The sequence below is a fragment of the Narcine bancroftii genome, chromosome 6 (assembly GCF_036971445.1).
Source record: "Narcine bancroftii isolate sNarBan1 chromosome 6, sNarBan1.hap1, whole genome shotgun sequence".
Lineage (NCBI taxonomy): Eukaryota > Metazoa > Chordata > Chondrichthyes > Torpediniformes > Narcinidae > Narcine > Narcine bancroftii.
In genome coordinates this window covers 61,365,460-61,379,245 of record NC_091474.1, presented here as the reverse complement: position 1 = coordinate 61,379,245, position 13,786 = coordinate 61,365,460, and the positions used below count along the sequence as shown (strand labels likewise).

At 37.1% G+C, this 13,786-nt stretch overlaps 1 long non-coding RNA gene across 7 annotated transcripts in view; it reads left to right on the top strand.

Moving 5' to 3' along the window:
• The first annotated feature begins 699 nt into the window (after positions 1 to 699).
• Positions 700 to 13,786, top strand: part of LOC138736110 (uncharacterized) — a 108,469-nt gene continuing 95,382 nt past the window's right edge. For all 7 annotated transcript variants that reach the window (XR_011340097.1, XR_011340096.1, XR_011340093.1 and 4 more), the window contains exons 1-2: positions 700 to 834; positions 3,052 to 3,130. This is a non-coding gene — a long non-coding RNA (uncharacterized lncRNA). The remainder of the gene's footprint in view (positions 835 to 3,051; positions 3,131 to 13,786) is intronic.

Genomic DNA, 13,786 nt, shown 5'->3' with positions numbered 1-13,786 from the left:
TAAAAGATGTATATGTTTTCAAGGCACATCTTAAGCATATGTCTAACTATGAGTGTAATGCATCTATCAAAAATGTTCTAATTTATGCCTTTCACAGAATCATGACTATTGCATTGATATAATAGCTAAACAAGTAGGGTAATTGGGTTTAATTTGCAAAACAATTGATTAAACTAAGATGCATTTTTGTTATATAAAATTTTGGTTCGCCAATGTGGCAAATATTGAGGCCTCAGAAAGGCTGCAGAGGAAAATGCTACCGGCTTAAGGCACTTTACTTAACATTCTATGATCTTAGTAAATGAACAGTTAAAGGATAAAGGTAATTAGAGATCAATAATTTGTATATATAAGTGTAACATGTTAGTCCAAGTTTGGAAATTAAGTTGTTGTAATTAAACTAAATGAAGCTGTAAAACAACACTGACATGATAATGTAACAGGTAGAACAAGGATAGACAAAATTCATGATAAATATGAGATGGTTTATTTACATTAAGTTTTTAAAAAGTAATATTCAGATTTTGCATGGAGAGCCGGTTTATGTGAAAGAACAGAGATGTGGAACTTGTGGTTTACAAGATGTGGGCCTGGATGTTCATACAATGGTGAAATAATGGTGCTTCTGTTTTTGAAGATAACAAGCCTACATGACCTAACAAATGTTAAAGCATGTAAATTTCTACCTTCATTAGTTGCTGTTAGATGCAAGATTGAACCTGTGTAAAATCTTCAAAATTTTACATTGGAATCTTTGTTCATGGTCTCCAAGTTATACTTATTGTGGAAATGGGGTACTGAAATTCTGCCTGGCATAACAGAACACAATATGAGGTGAGATTTGTAATATTGCATATTGTAATAAATATGACACCTAATTTTTTTGGAGATATTTACAGATTAGAAATTTCTTAAATGTATTACCAGACTTTTCATTTGTATGTCCACCAGATCTAGTTGTGACAGATTGTAGATATGTTTTGGGAGATAAATTGGGGAAGGTTTTTTTTAGTGTGGGTCACATACAAACATTTCAAAACAGATCTCATTTAAAATACTGGAGCTCTGCTCAAGCTAGATGGGCCGGCTCCAATAGCCTTTGCAAAAGCTTTGGAGAGTGCACAAGAGACTTCACTAATGAATTGTTATTTTGAAAAGCAATAGATGAAAGAACTTGGAGGAGTAGGTTCGGAGCCGCAGGCTGTCCAGAAGTGCTGTTTGCTGTTCTAAGAGGGTCATGTGGCTTTTTACAAGCAGAGAGAGAGAAAGAGAGAGAGTCAAACAGGCTTTTCTCTGTGAGAGAGAGAGAGAGAGAGAGAGGAGAGAGAGATTAGTTATACGGTTTTACAGTCAGCAGCAACAGCTGGGACTGGAACAGGACAAGCTGGCAAGCTTGTGGGAAAAACCCCATTTGGAAGGTGGGTTGTGAGTGCTTAGTTCAGCCTGGTCAAAGCACTTGTGGTTCATGCAAGAGGAGAGGACTGGCTGTCTAATGTTTCACTTGGAATTTGAGAAACAAAAAGGAACTCTATGGTGACTTGAAAGAAAGGTTATCATCTGGAAAACCCTGAAGGGGGAAAATTTCATCAGCAAGACACTGGAGTGGCTGATTAAAAAGGAATCAGTTGTGGATGTCCTAGAACAACAAATCTCTCTCTCTAAACCAACAAGAACTTTTCTGAGTGGTAACCAAAGCGTGGCGAACTTTATAAATGTTAAATTCTATGCATACTATAAGAATTGCCTGTAACCAGTGAACTTGGAGGAATGAGAAGTGAGATTGGACTGTGAATCAAAGAACTTTTCTGAACTTAACTCACACATTACCTACACATGCGCTTAGAATTAGAAGGGGGGTTAAATTAGGTTCGTTAAGTTAATAGTGATAAGTTAAAGTGTGATTCTGCTTTCATGTTTAAAGATAATTAAAAGCAATTTTTGTTTAAGTAACCATTTGTCTTGGTGAATATCTATTGCTGCTGTGTTTTGGGATCTTCTGGGCTCATAACATAGTTGATAATAATTTTCAATTGAATCCTTCTCAGAAAGGATTAATTGGAATTGTATATGATAAATTGTTGAAATTACATCTAGTTCTTCACTATAAAATTAAAAAGGCTTGGGAACTGAAACTTGCAAAACCCTTATTGGAGGAGCTATGTGACAAGATTCTTAAATTGCTGAATACATCTTCAGTGTGTGCCTGACATTCATTAATCCAATTCAATGTGGTGCATCATGTTCACATGTCCAAAGATAAACTGGCTTGTGTCTTTTCTAATATTAACCCTACTTGAGACCAATGCAAATCTGATATTGCTATATTGACATGTCTATTTTGGTCTTGTCCACCCTTAGAAATTTATCGGAAACAAATTTTTAATATCTTTTCAACTGTGTTTCAGATGGAGTTACAACTCAATCCAATAACTACTCTTTTTGGGGATATTGAACCAGACATAGGGAATTTTTCTGTACCTGCTCAATGGGATGTGGTCTTTTCTACATTGTTGGCTAGAAGAGCCATCTTATTCAAATGGAAAGACTCGAGACCTCCAACAGTATTTTAATGGTTCTCTCATATTATGTCCTCTAAGTTCAGAAAAAAAAATAGACATCATGTATTTGATTCATTGGTGAAATTTGAAGATACATGGTCTTTTTATGTCTTAATTTGATGTAAATTTTTAAAATGTGATTAGATGTACTCACTCTTCCAGTTGAGGAATAATCTTCCATTTGTTTTTGATTCATGGTTTGAATCAAAGGCTCCAAAATATATGTAACCCTCAGGATAAGCTGCTCAGATGTTTTTTTTTTGGTTAGTTTTTTTTTTCGATGGAATAGGCTAGGTGGGTTTTCATTTTTTTTTAATGTCTTCTGTTTTCATCCAGTGCCATGGAGGGAGGACCAAATTTATACTGTTTGAAGTTTTATCTTGATATATATGCATATTGTATTTTCAATTTCATTCTCTTTTCTTCATTGTACTACTGTATTTATTTTAAAAACGAAAGAGATTTGTAAAATGAGGATGTTTTATTATTGCAGAGAGAATGAAGGTGTGAGTTGATTGAACTGTTTGGGCATGGATTCTTCGCAATGACTGATGACTTCAAGGAGATGTGAAGTAAGGTTAAAAACACAAGGTTTAGGGTAGAGAGCTGCAGAATTGTCAAAAATTGCCCCACCAGATGGGAACTTTTAAGGATAAATTAATTTTAAAACATTGTAAAAACACAACAGGTAAGTAATCTCACATTATTTATATTTTGAACAATGAAACCTAATGGTAAAAGATCCAAAATTTAGCAAAATGAGACAATTATAGGATGAGATGGAAGCAAATGAGCTTTAGGTAATTTGTAAACTATTTCCTGCTGACTGACACCAACTTCAATTATTTTGCTTAAAGGAATCATAAAATAGGCAGTTATGATGTGTCAAATGATTTTTTTCAGACCTGTGAACTTATCAGAATGAAAACTTTAATCAAATATGTAACTGAAATAATCCAAAAATAGCCAATTCAAGCATCAAAATTAAACTGTTCTGGGGAATGTGACTTTTCAACCCTTAAATTCAGTTAGCAATTTAATTTCCTAATCTATTAAACAACAGATACGTGTAAGTTACCAGTCCAGCAAATGTTTCTGTAAAAATCATCGATCAATCAATTTAATATAATTAAAGGGAAATGTTTGCTAATTTTATAGATGGGGTGTTCATCAGCCATTAAAAAAATGAACAGCAGCTTGAATTTCCAAATAGTTTCTATTCCCATGGAACATATATTGACAATATGACATTTTCCCCATAAAACTTGGGTAGACTAGCCACATTGTATGTGGCTTTTTGATCTTACAAAAGCTTTTGACTTTGTCATTTGAATAGGACTGTCTCAAATTTGGCTGTCCTTGTAAATTTATGTCCATTCTACACCTCCTATGCAGGCCAAGATTCTAAACAGAACCAACATAGATCAGGTTCATTGCAAGCTGAGATAAGCAAGACTGTCACCATTCATATTATTTTTACTTTTTGCCACGCTATTTCTAAGAGGTATCCCACTGTTTAAATCATATCCATCCTGCTAACCCCAGCATACATACTGCTGGCAAAGCAAACTAGGGGCAGTCACCTACAACTGTTATGTAAATGTAGAGGAGTACATGAGATCAGTGACTGCCTACGTTAGCAGAAGATATCACTGAGATCAAATGCTTCATAACCAGGGCTAACCAAAAACCTGGATGCAAAAGTCCAGACACTTCAGGAAGGGGACAATCTTCAGGAAGGGGGCAAGATGGCACTAAGATCAACCAGAGCTGAACTATCTGTTATAGTCTTGATCCTTGGCCACATGCTCCCCATTTCACTGGTGTCACATGGCTGCCTCTACATCATCTGTGCCTTCTGGATTGCACCAGACTATAATAGATCACAAGTCAACCTTGTGAGTTAGACACCACCAATAACAATGAGTCGCACTACAGGGAAGAGGTGGAAAATCTCGTGAAAAGTTGTGAGAATAATAAATGTAGTCTCAACATGGACAAGACAAAGTGATAATTGTGGACTTCAGGAGGACCAGGAATGACCTCCCTCCACAATGCATCAATAATTCTGTAGTGGAGAATGAAGAGAACAAAGTTCTTTGGAGTTCACTTAATTTGTAATCAATCATGGACTCGCAACATGTCCTCGCTTGTCAAGAAGGCGTAACAATCTTCCTGAGAAGACTTAAGTGGGCAAGCTACCAGCCATCATTATGTCAACCTTCTATAGGAACACTGTTGAGAGTGTCCTGGCTGGCTGCATTACAGTGTGGTATGGTTGCTACAGAGAAATGAATTGGAGGTCAATCCACAGGACCATAACAATGGCAGAGAGGATTACAAGAGTCTCCCTCCCCACCATTGATGTGCTCTACCATGATTGTTGTCTGAAGAGGGCATGTAAAATCATTAAGGACCCCTTCCACCCTGCACATAGCATCTTTTGGCTGTTCCCATCAGGAAATAGATACAGCAGTATCAGAGCCAGCACCACCAGGCTGAGAAACACTTTCTTTTCATGGGCAGAGAGAATGCCAAACGACCAAAGGAACTGCTCACACTAAGGATTTAAGACCCTCATATTTAAGAAGCAAAATCTATATTTATATGAATACTTGTTCTGCATATGTATTGTTTGTCTGTATGTGTGTCACATCTGGTTGTGTGTCCACGTTGCATTGAGGACCGGAGAATGCTGTTTTGTCGGGTTGTACTTGTACAATTAAATGACAATAAACTTGACCTGATATTTCCAAAATAGCTGCTCTGAGCTCTCAATATAACTGAAACAGAAGAAATGATTTAAAGATGTTCTTAGAGTCTTCTTTGAAATACATAAATTCTAGCCTCAAAATGGAGAGAGTACATTTAGGATGACACTGATAATATGAAGTCTTTTCTGGACCATTCAGAATACTGGCAAAAGCAGATAGAGGCCGCCACTTCCCCTGGTGCCTACCCTCTCTGGCAAAACCGATGATTGCATATTGGTCTAATTGATCAAATCTGGACACAATTGGAGTGGAAGAAAGTTATCTTCAATTCCAAGGCATTAGCAATAATGCAACTGTTTCAGGTAAATTCATGTGAATGTCAATATGAAGAGAGGAGAATGGCAAATCTAAAGGTACTCTTTTAATTCAAATGTTTATATGAAGAACACTCAACTTCTGAACATGTTTAAAATACTGAATAAAGTTGTTATCCAACAATTTGAATCAAACTGTAAAAAGCACTAAAAAGTGAAAATTATGCTAAAAATTGAATTTGCAGACAGGAAGATTGCATTAGGAGGAACTTAAAACTACAGTGGTGTGTCCAAAGTGATTGACCTTTGCAGCTAGAGAGGTACAATTTTTAAAAATGCATTTTTATTACTGTTGAAACCCACTTAAGCACATGCTTTGAGGTAGCTAAACTTCAGATTGGTAAGTCTTTTGGAAATTTGGATTTATTTGTTGCTGAAGTTTTTCTTTCTGGATCTAAAATTGCAACCCTACCTACATTATTGTTAATAAGTTCTCTATTAGAATATGAATGTTTATATGGAAATTTTATGAAATAACAAAACTGGCTTTGCTTATTTTCCCACTAAAAGCAGAAATTAATTTATTTATAGTAGTTTTAATTCTGATCCAGAATTTGTTCAGATGAAAACTTGCATTTCATTCATGGTGATGATTCAAGTTGCTACCTCGTCAATGAATTATGCCACCTTAAAAGATCTTGTGGTTTCCTCTCTTCCTGCATGCTCCTTAGAACTCTGCCATTATGTGTGTATTTCCAGTCCTCCTCTGTATTGCCAATATAAATAATCTCACACTTAGTCATTGTGTTATATAGCATATATGTAGGCAATTCAGTCCACCATGTCCATGACAACCTTTTTGCCCACAGTGCTTATCCAGTTAGGTGTCCATGTTCCTGTATGCCTCGGCTAGAGAAGTGCCTTTCTTTGCATTAAATTTCATCTGGTATTTGTCTGCCATTCTGCAGAGCTCTGTGTTCTATAGAGTTAAATGCATAGAAATATAAAAAGGAGCAGGATTAGGTCACTTGTCCTTTTTGAGTTTTCTCCACCTTCAACAATACAATAGCGAAAACCTACCGGGGACAAACATTACCTAAGTTGATGGAAGGAGAAGGAAAGAAAAGAATGGACTCTGTAGAATTTCTGGTGTATTTTTGTTGAATGACAACATTGTCTGACTGAATTAATGCAACCTAGATTGTATACCTAAAATGGATGAGAGGGGGGGGGTGGGGGGGTGGCTTGGGAGGAGGGGGGGGTGGCTTGGGAGGAGGGGGGGGGAGAAAAAGTCACTGTAAATGTGTGAAAAAGAAAAAGTGTATATCATGGCTAATGTGATTTATGGTGTGAAAAATAAAAAAATTAAAAAAAATAAAAAAAAACAAAAAAAATTGATGATGGATGATAATACACTTCAGTACCTGTGCCCACATACTCCTAAATCTCTTGATCATTTTTGCATTCATAAATATACCTACCTCATTTTTAATATATTCAATAATTTGACCTTCCTTCTGTGGTAGATTTTTTTCTCCCCTGAACACAGTAATATTTCACATGTCCTGAGCTTGTGACCTCTAGTTTTAGATAATTGACCATCATGAATGTTGAGATCCCCTCATTCTTCTGCACCTCAGTGAATAGAGAACGCACTCTTTTCATATTGGCAGTTCTTACGCACTAGAAATCAATCTCTTCATACGAAGAACACACTTCCTCAGATAAGCAGACCAAAATTTAGTGAAGCATCATACTTGCTGTTTGTCAGACCCCAAAGATGTTAGCCATTTTTAATAATACCTCATTCAGTAATATCCTCATTCTGCCTTTAAAAGGGCAGCACAGTTGGCATAGCAGCTAGTGCAACGCCATTACAATGCAAGTAATCAGGACCGGGGTTTGAATCCGCCACTGTCTATAAGGAGTGTTTCTGCACAAGTTTTCCCCCGGGTCACTGGTTTCCTTCCACTGTTTGAAGCATACTGGGGGTTTTAGGTTAATTGGGTGTAATTGGGCAGCTTGGACTTGTGGGCCAAAATTGCCTTTTACATGCTGTATGCTAGATTTAATTTAAAATTTCCATTTTCTTTTTCATCACATTTCTTCCATTTTAATAATGCCATTGTCATTCATGAAATTACTATAGGATTGTTAACAACTAAATCAAATGAATAGCAGCTTATATTCTGCAGATATATTCACGTCATGGGTATTCACCAGAATCTCATGGCTATCTAATATTGTATTCCTCTGAGCCATTCCTGAGATTACAGGAATGTTCATTGTCCCCAATAGGTGTCTGGTTAAGTAATTATTCCAAAGAATGTGTTGGCCACAAATGTCCGAGCTGCATTTGCATTGTAATTGAGTTGTGTGCAAACCACCCTATCTTTTATAAACAAATGTTAGGTAGCAGTTGTTGAAATAACAATACCATCAGTTGTGCTACATCACTTTCCTGTATTCGATGCTATAAAGGCAGTTCCGAGACAGAGGTGCACCAAAGAGGTACAAGGACTGCCTAAAGAAATCTCTTGGTGCCTGCCACATTGACCACCGCCAGTGGGCTGATATCGCCTCAAACCGTGCATCTTGGCGCCTCACAGTTTGGCGGGCAGCAACCTTCTTTGAAGAAGACTGCAGAGCCCACCTCACTGACAAAAGAAAAAGGAGGAAAAACCCAACACCCAACCCCAACCAACCAATTTTCCCTTGCAACCGCTGCAACCGTGTCTGCCTGTCCCGCATCGGACTTGTCAGCCACAAATGAGCCTGCAGCTGACGTGGACATTACCCCTCCATAAATCTTCGTCCGCGAAGCCAAGCCAAAGAAGAAAATAAGAATTTTAAAAGTGATGTGGAAATTTATTATGGAAAAAAAATTACCAGCCAATCTACATGGACAAATGTTGCTTACATAGAGAAAACTTTTGTTTTTAGGTAGAGACATATAATCTGTAAATGCAGTTTTAAATTCCTCAGGAAAGGGAAACTGCATCAATGGCTAGGAAGACTCAGAATGGCTCTGAAGATGGGTGATATCACAACCTTTGGAAAAATCCATAGATCCAGTAAGTAATAGTGTTGGTATTGAAACTAGAGATAATTGGATGCTGACTTTGGTTTCAAGTAGTGGTTGTGATAAGATTTCTCTATGTGAGAAACCACTGCCAACATTCTGGTTAGATTCAACTTAACTATCTGAATTGGAAGAACAGTCTGTAATATGGAAGATGAGGAAGGAGTAGTAGAAGAGAATAGATTATAAGCCCTGGAAAAGTTTCATTGAAGACCAGGTTTAAATGTCTCAATGTGGACAAGACGAAGGAGATGATCATCGACTTCAGGAGGACCAGGAACAGCTTCTCTCCACTACACATCAACAAGTTCTTTGAAGTTCACTAAACTAGTAATGTATTGTGGTCTCTCAACATCTCCTCACTTGTCAGGAAGGCAGAACAGCAACTGCACTTCCTAAGAAGACTGAAGTGGTCAAGGATGCTGGCCACCATTATGTCAGCTTCTATAGGCACTCTATCGAGAGCATCCTGCCCAGCTGCATCACATTATGGTAGAGTTGCTGCAGAGAAATAGATCAGAAGTCAATCCACAAGGCCATAAGAGTGCAGGATCGCTGGAGTCTTCCTTCTCCATCAACATGAGCTACCGGGATCATTGTCTGAAGAGGGCAAAATCATTGAAGACCTCTTCCACCCTACACACAACATCTTTCAGCTGCTCTTGTTGGGGAAGAGATACAGAAGTATCAGAACCAGCACAACCAGGCGAAGGAACAGCTTCTTCCTGTGGGCAGTGAGAATGATGAATGACCAAAGGAACTGCTCACACTGACCATCCGAGACTCTCATTTGTACAAAACAATATTTATTTATTTTTATAGATAAAATACTTGTCCTGCATATGTATTGTTTGTCTATATGTGTGTTATGTCTGGTTGCATGTGTCATGTTTTTCACCGAGGACTGGAGAACATTGTTTCCTCAGGTTGTACTTGTACAATCAGGTGACAATAAACTTGACTTAAAATCGCTTACTATATAAAAGATTCAGTGAACTGGATCAATACTTTAATGCTATCACACTTTATTTCCTCTTCAGTCTCATCATACTAATGGTGACATTGACATGTTCTTATAACCTCCATCAGTTACATGCTTTTGCTAGCTCTACTCCTACCTCAGTAACATCTCATCCTCCACTTCCATCTCAGTGACATCACACACCTTACCCAGCTCCACTCCTCTCATAACATCATTCCCATTCTTACCAGGATGACCACATGATCCAGTGCTGTGAGATTATCAACCTCATTTCCACCTCAGTGGCATCACATATCTTCCCCTACATCACATCATGCTGTACCACAGAGACATCACATGATCAATCCTTTTCAGATACAACCACTCCCATCTCATTGACATGATTTTTAATCATTAAAACTGGTCATAAAGGAGCCATGATCTCAGATGCCCTGAATTTCCCCTTTTCCACACCACTGCTCTAGCTCTTCCTGATTGGCCAAATAAAGATCACTTAGTGTAGGGATTTAGAGATGAAGTCTACAGACCTTCCAGAGACCTCTCTTTTGACCCAAATCTTTGGCAAGAATAGCTGTAATTCCAGGGTAGCTGTTGTATATAAACATGAATCTAAAGGTTTGTTCCTTAAACAGAAATCAATGTTAGTCTCATTCAGACACAAAATATTTTGTGTTTCAATGACACTCTGGCCTGTGCACTGAGGGTACAGGATCTCCCAGTCCATTTCTTTAACTGACATGCTCAGAGTTTTGTGTTTTCCTTATTGCTAGTTACCTTCAAAACATCAACTTTTGGATTGGAAATTTCATGCTTCCAGATTCTGAACCTTATGGTATTTTACTATTCTTGTCTGAGTTTTTTTTAGCTAGAGTTTACTGTCACTCTCAAATCTGGCACTTGGACATAGAAACATAAATGTTTTTGCTGGTGAATGGGATATCAGTCAAGTAGACTGCTTTGTGCTAGATGGTGTCAAGCTTCCTGAGTGTTGTGGTAACTGTACTAATCAAGAAAAGCAGATGGTGAAAAATCTGTGATAGGAGCTGAATCATTCATATGCAGGATAATCATCCTTCGAATTTTTATTGTTGGTCCTTTTGGAGTTTCAAGTCAATAATGACATACCTCCCCTCCACCAAGATGTTAATGATAGTAATGCCTTTGAATGTGAGGGCAGATGTTTAACCTCTTCATGGAGACAGACATTGCAGAACATTTTTGGTTGTGAATGGTATTTGGCACCATTTGGTCCTTGCCTGGATGTTCCCATGTGGCAACATGGCCTGCTCCATTTGCCGAGGAGCTGCAAATAGAATTAAACTTTGCACAGTCATCAACAAATATTCCCACCTGACAAAATGGTGGAAGTAAGGTTACTAATAATAGATAAAGTGGTTAGGCCTGGGACACTGCCGTGAAGAACTCTGATGGCAATATCCTTGGCCCAGAAGGATTCACTTGACATGTTTAGACCAAGGCAAGAATGAGGTCTGAAACCAAATTGGATATCAGGAAGCACATTATTGGTGAGTAGATGCATTTATTTTTTTTAAAGAATATTTTATTTTTTGTTTTTTTCCCCATATCAAAATTTTTCAAGATATAGATAAATTAAAATAAATAAATAAATATATATATATATATATATATATATATATTTTTTTTTTTTTTTTCTTCACTTAATCTTAGCCAAAAGGCCAAGTAGTAATGATATAAAACTTTATCTTACAAAACAAAACAACCCCTTCTTCCCCCACCCCCTTCACAGTATAAATCCATACACGTCAGGGCTGACAGATGGGATAAAAAGCAAGTCTTCATTGCAGAGATCACTTATATTTGTATATTAATAGCACCTTTTTTAACATTTATATTGGCCCCCTATACATCCAAATATGGTTGTGTAGCGGGCTGCACTGATCCACAAGCGAACTGGGTCACAGAGGTGCCGGCTCACACTGGGCTGACATCACAATGGTCCTGATGGGGGGGGGGGGGGGCAGGGAGCCACAAAAGATCATAAGAGTCATGCTGATAAGCTCTCAGAAAGTTCCTGTAAAGTCAGTTGGTTGGTTCAACTTGTTCACAGCTTCTGTGTGCTTTTTCTTTTTTTCGCTACACGGCACACCAATCACAGCTGCCATAGTTTTATAAGTACATCATATTTGTTCTTTAGATTATATATAATTTTTTTTACATAGGTATACAACTGTTCATCTCTGTCTTCTGTAGAGGGGAGTCAGATTTCCAAGTAATCGCAATAAATTTCTAAGCCACAGCTGAAGCTATTTTAACAAATGAAATTTGGAATTCAGTTAGTTTGTTATTTATTTCAATAAAATTTCCAAAAAGATAAATTTCTGATTCGCCCACGAAGGCCACCCCTGTTATTCTTGTTCGTATTTCAGTAATCTCCTTCCAAAAAGGTCTCACACACATCCATGTAGCATATTTCTATTCCACATATAAAATAGATCTCTGATATTTTCAATTTTAATTTATGTAATTTCTGTAGTGTGAGATATATTTGGTGTAGAAAATTATATTGTACTAATCTGTATCTAGCATTTATAATTGACGTTAAGCTATCCAAACAGCAATCAGACCAGCATCTTTCCATTATTGCAACTCCTCCATCCGACTTCCATTTCTCTCTCGATCGCTGTAAACCAGGTTTTGTAATTTCATTTTGGAGAGTAAAGTGCATCTTAGATATAAATTTAGGTGTGTTCCTCAGCCAAATCATTTGTTCCATCTCACTCACTTCAGGTGGGACCAAGTTTGGTCCCCACCTTTCTCTTAAGAATGGTCTTAACTGGAGAAAGCAAAAGAATGTCCCATTAGCTACTCCCTACTTATTTCTTAATTGTTCAAAAGACATAAGAAATCCTTCCATATAACAATCATCTACATATCTTATTCCTTTGTCATACCATAAATTAAATATTTTGTTACACAAAGTCATAGGCAGTAGCACATGTTTACATAATGGGGTCTTCAGTAATAAAACTGCTTTTTTTCCTGATACATTCATTTATTTCTTGCCATATTCCAATCATGTGTATAAAAATAGGATTATCGTGTTTTTTGTTATTGACTTACATTCCACTGTGGCAAAGTATTTAGAGGTGGTTTGGGAGGAATTGCTAGAGCAGCTTACACACACACACACACACACACACACACACACACACACACACACACACACACACACACACACACACACACACACACACACACACACACACACACACACACACACACACCTGGAAAAGGAATCTCTGAAAACCAGCAAGAACCCTCCTGAGTGGTAACCATTTGTTAAACACCAAAGCCTGGTGAACTTTGTTAATGTTAACTTCTGTGCACAGTACAAGAATTGCCTGCAACCAGTGAGATTGGACTGTGATCCAAAGAACTTTTCTAATCTTAAATATACATTACACACAACTGTGCTTGGTATTAGAGGGGGGATTAAGTGGGTTAGGTATGTTAAGTAATAAGTTAAAGTTTAATTCTGTTTTCTTGTTCAGATATAATTAAAAATTACTTTTGTTTAAATAACCCTGTGTTGTAGTGCATATCTATTGACGCTGGTTTTTGGGGTCCTCTGGACTCTGTTACGCCACTTATAAATAAAGCCTTCATTATCTCCTCCTTTATTAAATTTAGTCTCATTCAAATCCATGAAGGGGACTGTTTTCTTCAAAGAAGGATGATAGAATTCTTGCTTGTGCAGGTAGATAATGCTTCTTAAAATCCAGCTCTAAGTCCTGCCAATTTATAGTTCCATGTTAACTTTCCCAATGCAATTCTTGGTACTTTGTTATTCCACAGGAATTGTCTTGTACAATAATATATTATTTTAAAGAAATTTTTAGTTAATGCAATAGGCAACGATGAAAGAGATACTGTAGTCTTGGCATTACCTTCATTTTTATACAATTTACCCTTCCTATTAATGTAATTGGCAGATCTTTCCATTTCAGTAAATCTCTTTTTATTTTTTCTAATGGAGGGGTGTAATTAAGCTTATATAAATTGTGTAAATTATTTGTAATCATTCCTAAGTATTTAATTTCATCTTTCTTCCATTTAAATCTACTACCTTTTTGGTATCTTTCATAATCAAAGTT